Below are 13913 nucleotides of genomic sequence, written 5' to 3'. Positions count from 1 at the left end.
ATGGAATATGAATGGAAATTAAGATTTTAAAATACAGTATATGAGAGCTCAAGTAAATACAAGTCTCTACCCCAGTCTCACAAATGCAAGGTTCCACTCTATGGGTTGTTATATAAAGCAACAAATCAGAATTATAACATACCTATCTTCAGCATTATACTAGCAGTAAAATATACAGCAGTATATAACTCTCCCCAAACCACATACTGTATATTTTTGAGTGCATATTCCCACAGTCAAAAATATAAACAGCCATTCCAAAAATATATACAGTATTTGACAAAAGTGAGTACACCCCTCACATCTTTGTAAATATTTTATTATATCTTTTCATGTGACAACACTGAAGAAATGACACTTTGCTACAATGTAAAGTAGTGAGTGTACAGCTTGTATAACAGTGTAAATTTGCTGTCCCCTCAAAATAACTCAACACGCAGCCATTAATGTCTAAACTGCTGGCAACAAAAGTGAGTACACCCTTAAGTGAAAATGTCCAAATTGGGCCCAAAGTGTCAATATTTTGTGTGGCCACCATTATTTTCCAGCACTGCCTTAACCCTCTTGGGCATGGAGTTCACCAGAGTAGACATGTGCAATCTGTTTAGTTCTAAATTCGTTTTTTAATGAATTTACACAAATTTATTAATTCAGGAATATCTGAATTTCTGAATTTTTCCGAATGTTCGGAAATTCGAAAATTCTAAATTCCAAAAATTCTGAAGTGCAGAAATTCGGAAATCCAAAAATAAGAATGAAAATCCGAAAATTCAAAAGAACGAAAATCCGAAAATAAGATCAAAAATCCGAAAATTCAAAAACCCGAATACGAATTTATCCGAAGTTACGATTTATCTGTGATAATGAATGCCATATATAAACGAATGGAACGTAATGAATTAATAATAATAAATATCAATAATAATAATAAAAACGTAGTATTTATTATTATTTCGTTTCGTTCCATTTGTTTAGATGTGGCTTTCTTTATTTTGGATAATGTGTAACCTCAGATAAATTTGTATTCGTTACGTTCACTAACAGCCAAATTTGAAAGCAAAATCCAATACCTATAATTTAATAGTTAGTTATTATTAGTTAGTTAGTTATTATTTCGAATTTTTGGATTTTTGTATTTTCGTTCTTTCTCAGTTTCGGATTTTCCTTTCTTATTTTCGGATTTTCGAATTTCCGGATTTTTGAATTTCTAAATTTCGAATTTTCAAATTTACGAATTCTGAATTTTCGAAATTCCCAATTTTCGAATTTCCGAATTTTTGAATTTCCAAAAAAAAAAAAACAACGAATGAAATGAAAACGAAAATGAACAAATTTTTCAGCAGTGCACATGTCTACACCAGAGCTTCACAGGTTGCCACAGGAGTCCTCTTCCATGATGACATCACGGATCTGGTGGATGTTAGGGACCTTGCACTTCTCCACCTTCCATTTGAGGACACCCCACAGATGCTCAATAGGCTTTAGGTCTGGAGACATGCTTGGTCAGTCCATCACCTTTACCCCCAGCTTCTTTAGCAAGGCAGTGGTCGTCTAGGGGGGGTGTTGGGGTCGTTATGTTGGAATAATGCCCTGCGGCCCAGTCTCCGAAGGGAGGGGATCATGCTCTGCTTCAGTATGTCATAGTACATGTTGGCATTCATTGTTCTCTCAATAAACTGTAGCTGCCCAGCACCGGCAGCACTCATGCAGCCCCAGACCATGACACTCCCACCACCATGCTTGACTGTAGACAAGACAAACTTGTCTTTGTACTCCTCACCTGGTTGCCGCCACACACGCTTGACACCATCTGAACCAAATAAGTTTATCTTGGTCTCATCAGACCACAGGACATGGTTCCAGTAATCCATGTCCTTTGTCTGCAGCAAATTGTTTGCAGGCTTTCTTGTGCATCATCTTTTGAAAAGCTTCCTTCTGGGATGACAGCCATGCAGACCAATTTGTTGCAGTGTGCGGCGTATGGTCTGAGCACTGACAGGCTGACCCCCACCCCTTCAACCTCTGCAGCAATGCTGCCAGCACTCATATGTTTATTTCCGAAAGACAACCTCTGGATATGACGCTGAGCACGTGCACTCAATTTCTTTGGTCGACCATGGCGAAGGCCTGTTCTGAGTGGACCCTGTCCTGTTAAACCGCTGTATGGTCTTGGCCACTGTGCTGCAGCTCAGTTTCAGGGTCTTGGCAATCTTCTTATAGCCTAGGCCAATTTTATGTAGACCAACAATTCTTTTTTTCAGATCCTCAGAGAGTTCTTTGCCATGAGGTGCCATGTTGAACCTCCAGTGACCAGTATGAGAGAGTGAGAGTGATAACACCAAATTTAACACACTTGCTCTCCATTCACACCTGAGACCTTGTAACACTAAAGAGTCACATTGGGAAGGGAAAATGGCTAATTAGACCCAATTTGGACATTTTCACTTAGGGGTGTACTCACTTTTTGTTTAGACATTAATGGTTGTGTGTTTAGTTATTTTGAGAGGACAGCAAATTTACACTGTTACACAAGCTGTACACTCACTACTTCACATTGTAGCAAAGTGTCATATCTTCAGTGTTAGAACGAAATATTATAGCACACACATGCAAAAAAGACATTTACCTCCTGCAAGGCTATTTAAAATACCTAAACATTTTCAAAAAAACATTATCAAAAAATATTGGGATAATGTCACACCATATTGTTATATGGGGCTTAAGCCCACTTACTGCGACAAAGTACCCCATGGTTAGTGGGTCCTACGCTATCCATAGAATGGGAGATCCTGCTTCTCTGAACTATGGGACCCATACACTCCTCTATATGGGAAAAGTAAAGGACTCCACCTATGACACTAATGAGAGGCACTGATGAGGGAGTGGGGTGCTCCTGCCCAAATAGATTTGGTCAGAATATATACAATAGACAAACAAGATTTTTGTGGGGCACACCCTAAAAGATGCATCAAAGATGGTGCAGCCATAAGACTATACAACAGAACAAAATATTACAGCGCACACATGCGAAAAAGACTTTTACCTCCTCCAGTGTTGTCACATGAAAAGATATAATAAAATATTTACACAAATGTGAGGGGTGTATTCACTTTTGTGGGATACTATTGCCTCGTTTCCACCGAGCGGATCGGGTCGGATCGGTTTGGAAGGCCTAGAATGGTCCGGCCTATTCAGGCGAGCGTTTCCACTGCAAGTCGGACCGACAGGGGCCATACATGGGTTTAGAAAAAATGCCGTCATGGCATCACACGTCCACCAATCAGTGTAATGTATCGTAACTCCGCCCTAACCGAACCGTTCCATTTTCTATGGCCCCACATCTGAAGCAGGACCCTGAATGGAACGGTTCGGTTCGGTTGTATGGGCCGCTTTCATAATGGATATATATATATATATAGTGGCTGAGCTGGTTTCCAACGTTATCTCACCTGCATCATTACTGTGCATTCTAATGCCCTGTACACATGGTCGGACATTGATCGGACATTCCGACAACAAAATCCTAGGATTTTTTCCGACGGATGTTGGCTCAAACTTGTCTTGCATACACACGGTCACACAAAGTTATCGGAAAATCCGATCGATCTGAACGCGGTGACGTAAAACACGTACGTCGGGACTATAAACGTAAATAATCCATCCCTGTTCATTGACAGCCCATGATTACTTTTAACATGTTTCCAAATAGGGATGTTCAGGGAAAGATACATTATTTTACCAAAAGTATTTGGACACCTGCCTTTACACGCACATGAACTTTAATGGCATCCCAGTCTTAGTCCGTAGGGTTCAATATTGAGTTGGCCCACCCTTTGCAGCTATAACAGCTTCAACTCTTATGGAAAAGCTGTCCAGAAGGTTTAGGAGTGTGTCTATGGGAATGTTTGACCATTCTCAGAAGCGCATTTGTGAGGTCAGGCATTGATGTTGGACGAGAAGACCTGGCTCTCAGTCTCTGCTCTAATTCATCCCAAAGGTGTTCTATCGGGTTGAGGTCAGGGCTCTGTGCAGGCCAGTCAAATTCCTCCACCCCAAACTCGCTCATCCATGTCTTTATGGACCTTGCGTTGTGAACTTGTGAGCATTCATGTTGGAACAGGAAGGAGCAATCCCCAAACTGTTTCCACAAAGTTGGGAGCATGAAATTGTCCAAAATGTCTTGGTATGCTGACCCCTTAAGAGTTCCCTTCAATGGAATTTAGGGACCAAGCTCAACCCCTGAAACATAACCCCACACCATAATCCCCCCCCCTCCACCAAATGATTTGTACCAGTACACAAATCAAGGTCCATAAAGATATGGATGAGCGAGTTTGGGGTGGAGGTCCTTGACTGGCCTGCACAATGAGCTTCTGAAAGAATGGTCAAACATTCCCATAGACACACTCCTAAACCTTGTGGGCAGTCTTCCCAGAAGAGTTGAAGCTGTTAAAGCTGTAAAGGGTGGGCTAACTCAATGGGAACATACTGTAGATTTGATTGTTGTATGTTTGGCATTTGTCAGTTGGCATTTAAATGTACCCGTTAAATTCTGTTTAGACAATTCATTCAGGCAGCCAGGTCAACATACTGTAGATTGACCTTTAATATATATGACCTATGGCATGTATGGTACAACAGCGTCATCTAGAGGTTGAATTGAAATGTTTCTCCCATTGAAAGGCAATATTGAGAAAGGGCCCACGCCCATGTGGGCATTGTCAAACTTTCTAAATAAAAAGGCCTGCAACTTTAAGTAGAACTATGCACAATGCTTTTTTTTTATATTTTGGATAGAGTAAGGAAGGGTTAGAATCCCTCAGATTTTTTTTTTGCTATCTGTGTCTGTTGGAAGACAACATGGTTTAATATCATATTTCTGGAGTTGCACATCAAAGCTTTGTAGAACAAAAGCTTGGCTCCTGACCAACTGGTATGATAAGATTGAAATCCTTGATTAACCCTCTTCAAAGAGGGCCATTGCTGAAGGTGGGCTACATAAGATCAAAGGACCAACAGTCAATGAAGATGATCAGGGTGACATAGCAATGATTCATAGATGAATACTGTCCCGAGAGGCCAATACAGCAGGACGGACAGAAATATAATATATTAAAAGGACTGCCTCTTGGCAATATCTTATCAGACAGGAGGCTAGTGGGGTGTGGTTACAAGGGGGTCTGAATGCAGTGTAAATGTGCACACAGAAGGGAAATCGATCATTTTCTCGCTCCTGGCTCTTGCCTGTTGGCTCTCATGCCGCATGGCTCTGTTACCATTTTGATCCCAGATGACAAGACAATACCTAGAGGACAACCTTGGGATAAGTATCTTTGATGTTCCTTTGTTATATGCTCTGTAATATTTTCCTTTAGTGTTTTTATGTTAGCATTTTCCTGTTTTCTTGGGAAATAAATAAGACGTTGTTTTACTAAGCAGTGTGTTTGTTTTCATAGCTAACCTTATATCATTGTGCTATCAACAGTAACATTATCAGAGTTTTAATAGACTAGCTAACTATAGGAATAGATACGTTAATACATATATGGAATAAATAGAGGGAATCCGTAACCACCCTTGAATATTTATTTTAGCATTTATTTCAGTGCTCCATTGCAGAGATTTCCCATTGTGTCCCATTGCAGAGAGTTCATGTGCATGTAAAGACAGGCATCCCAATACTTTTGGTAATGTAGTATACATTCTAGATATTTCTACCAATCTGAATAATGTTTAGGACATAAAAAGATAATCAAATATGTTGTTATGATCACATATTTTTGTGAAACAGATTTTTGTATAACGGGTCAGTAACTGTGTGGGCTGTGCAGATTTGTATTTACGGAAAGAGTTTTATTGAGACACAAAATGAGTTGCTGTTTTCCAACTGTGAGAAATGCAGGAGAAAGATACGAAAATTTGTAGCTAATCTCTTGTCTGTATAGGTGGCAACAAAAAGATAAACAACTGCTGGTGACTGCTATGAGTTAATGTTAAGTAAATATTGTGGCTTGAATAAAAATTTGGAGCCTAATTCGGACTAACCACTAATGTTATTACGAAAAATTGTTGATAGCAACATTTAATAAATAGAAACATAGTGGTATTTGTTAGAACAAGTGGTACATAGTTGTAATTGTTAGAATTAGAAGGTTTTTCTGAGACAGACCAAAATGCAATGGTTTCTGACCATTTTTTTTTTTTTTTTTTTATATTTTGACTGATGTTTATAAGGTTTTTTAATTATCCACAGAAGAAAAATGTATATTTTTTAAATACAGTTTGGATGCATGGTGCAACCATTGTGTTTTGCAGGACTGTTATCTGTATCTGTAAAATGTAGATCTGGGCAAAAAACCTCCCATACATTCACAATTACATTTGACTTTTTTCCTGTTAAAATGCACGTACAAAAAAAAATATGTCAATCTTGCCAGAAAATCAGTAATCTTTCAAAAAATGGATTACATTTGGGGATTTAAGATGTAACCTTTCAACAAATTCACATAATAAAAAAAACTGTTAAAACAGGTTTCTTTATTAATACAAGGTGTAATAACCAATTTATTAAAATTATCACACCCTAATAGAGGCCAAACAAAATAGATACCAATTTACATAGTGAAAATACACATTATATTCCAAGTCTCTTTGTCCAGGACCGATGGGAAATTTCTGTTAATCAGAAGGCAATTGATATGGTCTCATTCTTAACATGTTTCACAGATTGCTTTGTTAGGAGTAGGGTGACAAAAAATACTGTAGCCATGACGCTTGCCAATAATCTAAGTACCCCATTTGCCAATAGGGGCACAAAGAACATACCAAGACTGTAGGGACCCCTGGTAGAACAAGTGTAATAAGCAGTCATACACTGCACTAAAAAAGCCACATAGAAAATTGGTTCTATAGCAGGGGTATAGGTAATAATGTTTGATCTGTTTCCCAAAAGGAAAGAAAGATTCAATCCCACGTCCTCACCATAGGGGTAAGATCCACCCCTTAGAAGGACATAGGCCAGTGGTTCTCAAACTTTCTAGGGCTGTGACCCCTTGATAAAATATCCCAAGTTGTGGGGACCACTAGCAGTAAAATTATTTTCATAGTGTGTCAGCACCCAAGGCAAGACAAGTAATTTGTGCCCCTAACCCACGGACATTTAGTGCTCCCTGAGTCCCTTCCTCTCGTTCAGTATTAAAACCCCTTACGGTACATTTTAGGATGTACCATGCTTTCTCTTTGTTCTCCAATCTTTCCCTTTTATCTCTCTCAATCCTATTTTCTTGTTTTTTCCTCCCCATCCCTCTTTCTAGCCGTCTTTCTTTTTCTTTCTCTTATTTTTTCTGTCCCCTTTTCTTTGTTCCTCCTCCTCTTTTCCTCTCCCTTCCATGCATTCTCTATTTTTATTCCTTCTCTTACTCCTTGGTGGGGGGAATGGGATGAGTGGCAGTGCTGGCAGGGAGTTGGGATGAGTGGCAGTGCTGGTGGTGGGTGGGATCAGTGGCAGTGCTGGGGGGAGTTCTGATCAGCCAACTAAGGTGCTGTTGATCAAGGTCGTCTGCTGATCTGAGAACTGTAGTGCAGAGGCGTATCTAGTGAAAATGGCGCCTATGGCAAGCACTAAAACTGCGCCCCTGTCAAAAAAAAAAACAAAAAAAAACAGCTAACAAAACTACAAGTCAAGCTCTTTAATCTTTTTATTAACAAATTATGGATTAGTATTACATAAACTGCCCAATGGATCAGTTCGCCCCTGGTTATTAAACATTCTACATTCAGTGAAAGTTCATGTACTGCAAAGTTTGCACTGCATAAACTTTCACTGGATGTGGACTGTTTAAGGAGCTTGTTGCACAAATCACTGTATTAAACTTTATGATATCTATTTATTTAATCCATATTGAGCACTATTTGATTGGCTGCTTCTGCTTGGCATATACACACAATCAAATATGGTGCTCAATATGGTTTAAATTAATATGCATAGCCATAAATATCAGAAATAAAAGTGTAATAAAGTGATTTCTGCAACAGCAGGTACTACTTTTAAATAGACTGCGAATGTGACTACAGGAGATGACCAGACTGCGAATGTGACTACAGCTGATGACCAGACTGCAAGTACAGGAGATGACCAGACTATGAATGCGACTATAAGAGATGACCAGACTGCGAATGTGACTACAGGAGATGACTAGACTGCGAATGCGACTATAAGAGATGACCAGACTGTGAATGTGACTACAGGAGATGACTAGACTGCGAATGCGACTATAAGAGATGACCAGACTGCGAATGTGACTACAGAAGAGGACTAGACTGCGAATACAGGAGATGACCAGACTGCGAATGTGAAATACTACAGGAGATGACCAGACTGCGAATGCGACATACTACAGGAGATGACCAGACTGCGAATGCGACATACTACAGGAGATGACCAGACTACGAATGCGACATACTACAGGAGATGACCAGACTGCGAATGCGACATACTACAGGAGATGACCAGACTGCGAATGCGACATACTACAGGAGATGACCAGACTGCGAATGTGACATACTACAGGAGATGACCAGACTGCGAATGCGACATACTACAGGAGATGACCAGATTGCGAATGCGACATACTACAGGAGATGACCAGACTGCGAATGCAAAATACTAAAGGAGATGACCAGATTGCGAATGCGACATACTACAGGAGATGACCAGACTGCGAATGCAAAATACTACAGGAGATGACCAGATTGAGAATGCAACATACTACAGTAGATGACCAGATTGCGAATGTGACATACTACAGGAGATGACCAGATTGCGAATGTGACATACTACAGGAGATGACCAGATTGCGAATGTGACTATAAGAGATGACCAGACTGCGAATGTGACTACAGGAGATGACCAGACTGCGAATGCGACTATAAGAGATGACCAGACTGCGAATGTGACTACAGGAGATGACTAGACTGCGAATGCGACTACAGCAGATGACCAGACTGCGAATGCGACATACTACAGAAGATGACCAGATTGCGAATGCGACATACTACAGGAGATGACCAGACTGCAAATGCGACTACAAGAGATGACCAGACTGCGAATGCGACTACAGGAGATGACCAGACTGCGAATGCGACTTCAGCAGATGACCAGACTGCGAATGCGACTACAGGAGATGTCCAGACTGCGAATGCGACTACAGCAGATGACCAGACTGCATATGTGACTACAGGAGATGACCAGACTGCGAATGTGACTACAGCAGATGACCAGACTGCCAATGTGACTACAGCAGATGACCAGACTGCGAATGTGACTACAGGAAATGACCAGACTGCGAATGCGACTACAGCAGATGACCAGACTGCGAATGCGACTACAGGAGATGACCAGACTGCGAATGTGACTACAGCAGATGACCAGACTGTGAATGTGACTACAGCAGATGACCAGACTGCGAATGCGACATACTACAGGAGATGACCAGACTGCGAATGTGACATACTACAGGAGATGACCAGACTGCGAATGCGACATACTACAGGAGATGACCAGACTGCGAATGCGACATACTACAGGAGATGACCAGACTGCGAATGCGAAATGCTAAAGGAGATGACCAGATTGCGAATGCGACATACTACAGGAGATGACCAGACTGCGAATGCAAAATACTACAGGAGATGACCAGATTGAGAATGCAACATACTACAGGAGATGACCAGATTGCGAATGCGACATACTACAGGAGATGACCAGACTGCGAATGCAAAATACTAAAGGAGACGACCAGATTGCGAATGCGACATACTACAGGAGATGACCAGACTGCGAATGCAAAATACTAAAGGAGACGACCAGATTGCGAATGCGACATACTACAGGAGATGACCAGACTGCGAATGCAAAATACTACAGGAGATGACCAGATTGAGAATGCAACATACTACAGGAGATGACCAGATTGCGAATGTGACATACTACAGGAGATGACCAGATTGCGAATGTGACATACTACAGGAGATGACCAGATTGCGAATGTGACATACTACAGGAGATGACCAGATTGCGAATGTGACATACTACAGGAGATGACCAGATTGCGAATGTGACTAGAAGAGATGACCAGACTGCGAATGTGACTACAGGAGATGACCAGACTGCGAATGCGACTATAAGAGATGACCAGACTGCGAATGTGACTACAGGAGATGACTAGACTGCGAATGCGACTACAGCAGATGACCAGACTGCGAATGCGACATACTACAGAAGATGACCAGATTGCGAATGCGACATACTACAGGAGATGACCAGACTGCGAATGCGACTACAAGAGATGACCAGAATGCGAATGCGACTACAGGAGATGACCAGACTGCGAATGCGACTTCAGCAGATGACCAGACTGCGAATGCGACTACAGGAGATGACCAGACTGCGAATGCGACTACAGCAGATGACCAGACTGCGAATGCGACTACAGCAGATGACCAGACTGCATATGTGACTACAGGAGATGACCAGACTGCGAATGTGACTACAGCAGATGACCAGACTGCGAATGTGACTACAGCAGATGACCAGACTGCGAATGCGACATACTACAGGAGATGACCAGACTGCGAATGCGACTACAGCAGATGACCAGACTGCGAATGCGACTACAGCAGATGACCAGACTGCGAATGCGACTAGAGCAGATGACCAGACTGCGAATGCGACTACAGCAGATGACCAGACTGCAAATGCGACTACAGCAGATGACCAGACTGCGAATGCGACTACAGCAGATGACCAGACTGCGAATGCGACTACAGCAGATGACCAGACTGCGAATGCGACTACAGCAGATGACCAGACTGCGAATGTGACATACTACAGGAGATGACCAAGTAGCCAGTTTTAAAATTTAAACTTTCAGCAATGCACAGCTATACAGGAGGATAAAGAACATTGTCAGGGAGGGTTTAGTAACACTGAGTCTATAGGTAGAAAGACCTACCTGACCAGCCGGGCTCACCTCTCAGAGGTCCGGGGGCGGAGCTTTCCGTGGAAGGGGCGGGGCTTACTGCGGTAGGGGGCGGGACTATTCGTGGTCCAGGAGAGGCGATGTCAGTGCTCTGAGCACATACAGAGTACATGGGGCGGGGCAGGGCAGGGTCAGAGCGTCAGTGCAGCTCCCTGCCCCGCCCCTCCCTGCTGACAGAGCCTCCCTCAGCCTAAACCGAGCCCGACAGCCATCTGATAGAACACCAGGGCCACGATCCTGCAGGCTGGCCGCGGCGCTGGGGGCTATATTAGTCTGGGAGGACAGGTGGGGGGTTTTTATTCATGCAGAGGGCGGCTTTTTGCCGCCCCTTCCCGCCATGGCGCCCATGGCACTTGCCATGGCTGCCATACCTTAGATACGCCACTGCTGTAGTGGGGACTTTTACTTTTAATGGTAACTATAATCACAGGTAGTGTTACTCACTGTGTCTCTGGCTTTGTGGTGTCTTGCAGCAGTGACACCTATGCCAAAATCAGGAGATAGGGTCTCCTCCAGCCCCTCCCACTACACTTTCCTCACCAGTCAGCTGACTTCTAGTCTCTGCCCCCCAGCCATGCCGTGAACTGAATGGGCGGCTGCGAAGAGGCCGAGTGGGTGGCCACAGGCTCCAGGAACAGCCCAGGATTCGGTGACCCCTGGCAAATCATCATTCGACCCCCTCGGGGGTCCCGGCCCCCAGGTTGAGAACCACTGACATAGGCTATAATAAAATGGTCTTCCACCACCAGTAAGGAGCAGGCCAGTACAGTAATTGTGCATTGGACAGGATGGAACTGTGTTACTGACAGGATCACCTGGGGAAAATAAAGTAAAAAAGCCTTAAAGGAGAAGTATAGCCAAAGATATTTTGGCTACATTTCACATATGGGTCACATGAGTGCAGTTCGTTCTGCACTTCTGTGACCCATTTTCAACTGACAGCATGCTTAACCCTGCTGTCGACTGATGTCACTCAGCTGATTCAGGCCCAGGAAAGATCTCAACCTTATAGTCGGATCTACCTAGATTCCTGGACCAGCAGCTGGTTCAATCTCTCAGCATTGAGCTGACAGCCTGAGCCAGCTCCTTCCACCCCCTCCACAGCCCAGCGCTTGAGAGGTAGAGCAGAGAGCCGGTGACTGACAGTCACTGCTCTCTGCTCAGAGTGGAGGGGAGAACTAAGTGATCAGCGGTGTTTGATCACTCAGTTCTAGGGATAGAGCCAGCGGGGCTCAACTGCAGCTGGGATCAGTGTTACAGCCATCTAGGTAAGTATGATTTTTTTTATTTTCACACTTCCCTTTTAATGAAGAAATATCACCAGAAGTTGAAAGTGCTTATTAAATCCCCAGTGCACATAGCATATAGTCCTGTTCAGATCTGTGCAGTAATTGCTGGGCATTATGGTCAAAAAGGTTGCCCCCCAAACTGCTGTTCAACCATGCTGCTCACATGGAAATTAATATTTCATTCTGTCTAACAATGCAGGAGGATAAGGGGCATGACAGACAGTGAACACAGAGCCTGTATAACCCCCGCCTCCTCTGAAAGCAGCTGGAAGGAACATCTACAGCTCTGCAATGTAATAATACAGCCCTCTCCCTTCTCTGCTCTAGTCTGCCACATTCTTTGTAGTGAAAAGAAGGACTGCTATCATTCATAAAAACACACAAGCCAACAGCTACTACTCTAGTCTCTCTCCCCCGAGTAACTAATAGCAGAGAGAGACTAATGTAGCTGTTGGCTTTTGTTGTTGGAGGGCCTGTGTTTTTGTGAATGACAGTGCTTCTCTTCAGCATGCTGTCAATCACAACACAAGCTGCCAGCTGCTACTGTAGTTTCTCTCCCAAGTATAGCTAGAAGCTGGGTATGAAATATTTTCTGTACAAGGAAGTCGGCAGAGGACAGCAGAGGAGGCACAGGGTTTCAAGATTAAAGGATGAAGGATGAAGAGGTGTAATATGTAGAAGAAGTGTCCTAGGGAATTTATCAAGCATTTTCAACTTCAGGCAATATTTCTGCTTAGAAATATAACTAAAAGCTAAAAAAATTCTAGATTTGGATAGAGTAGTGAAGGGTAAAACCAGTTTAGTTTTTTATTGCTGTCTGTGTCCATATTAGGATGATCAACCTCACTAATTGCCCTGATAACCTAGGTTGATCAGAATAAAAGAGAGGGTAAATTCGCAACAATGAGTAGAAGGGGGCATCTTCCAACAAAGACATTGGTTCCCATGAGAACATGAGAACTGTCAAAAGCGGATATCCCTCACATTGGATGATATCCTTTGGAATGTAGCAAGGTCCCAGGCCTCCTTTGATCTAATGAGAACCTCCAGGGCCAGGGACAGCTGACATCCCTCTGTGTATAGTGGGTTGTGAGGCATGGTGGGTGTAGAGTAGTTAAAGTTATTGGGCGCCAGACACTTCTTGAATGCAAAAGAAAGTTTATTTCTCTTAACACACTTTTTTGGGGGAAAGAGGGTTAGGAGCAGGACACCCTTAGGTAGTTGCAAGATTAATTGGCAGACTCCGAGACTTCAATAGGAGGACAGCCATGCAGGGAAAGACATCCAACAAGACACCACATCTGCATGTGCAGGAATGCTGTCTCCTATGGCAACAGTATTTAACAGTTCTTTCTCTTTCACTACAATCGCTCCTTGTAGTTCTTCAGCCTACTGAGCTCCCAGTCTCTCACTAGACCTGCTGATTCACTGCCACTGAATCCCTTGAGCCCCTCTAATCTTCACGGTGGTATCTTCCTTAAGCGTGACCCCTGCCTCTCTGCTGAGTCCCTAGCTTGGCACTCAAGATAACTCTCAAGCTTCACCCCACTGGACTGCTCGGTCCCTGGTTTGACACACAAGCCTG

Source organism: Aquarana catesbeiana, linkage group LG03 (genome assembly GCF_042186555.1).
Source record: "Aquarana catesbeiana isolate 2022-GZ linkage group LG03, ASM4218655v1, whole genome shotgun sequence".
In the NCBI taxonomy this organism is placed as follows: Eukaryota; Metazoa; Chordata; class Amphibia; order Anura; family Ranidae; genus Aquarana; species Aquarana catesbeiana.
Note: the sequence above shows the minus strand (reverse complement) of the source record.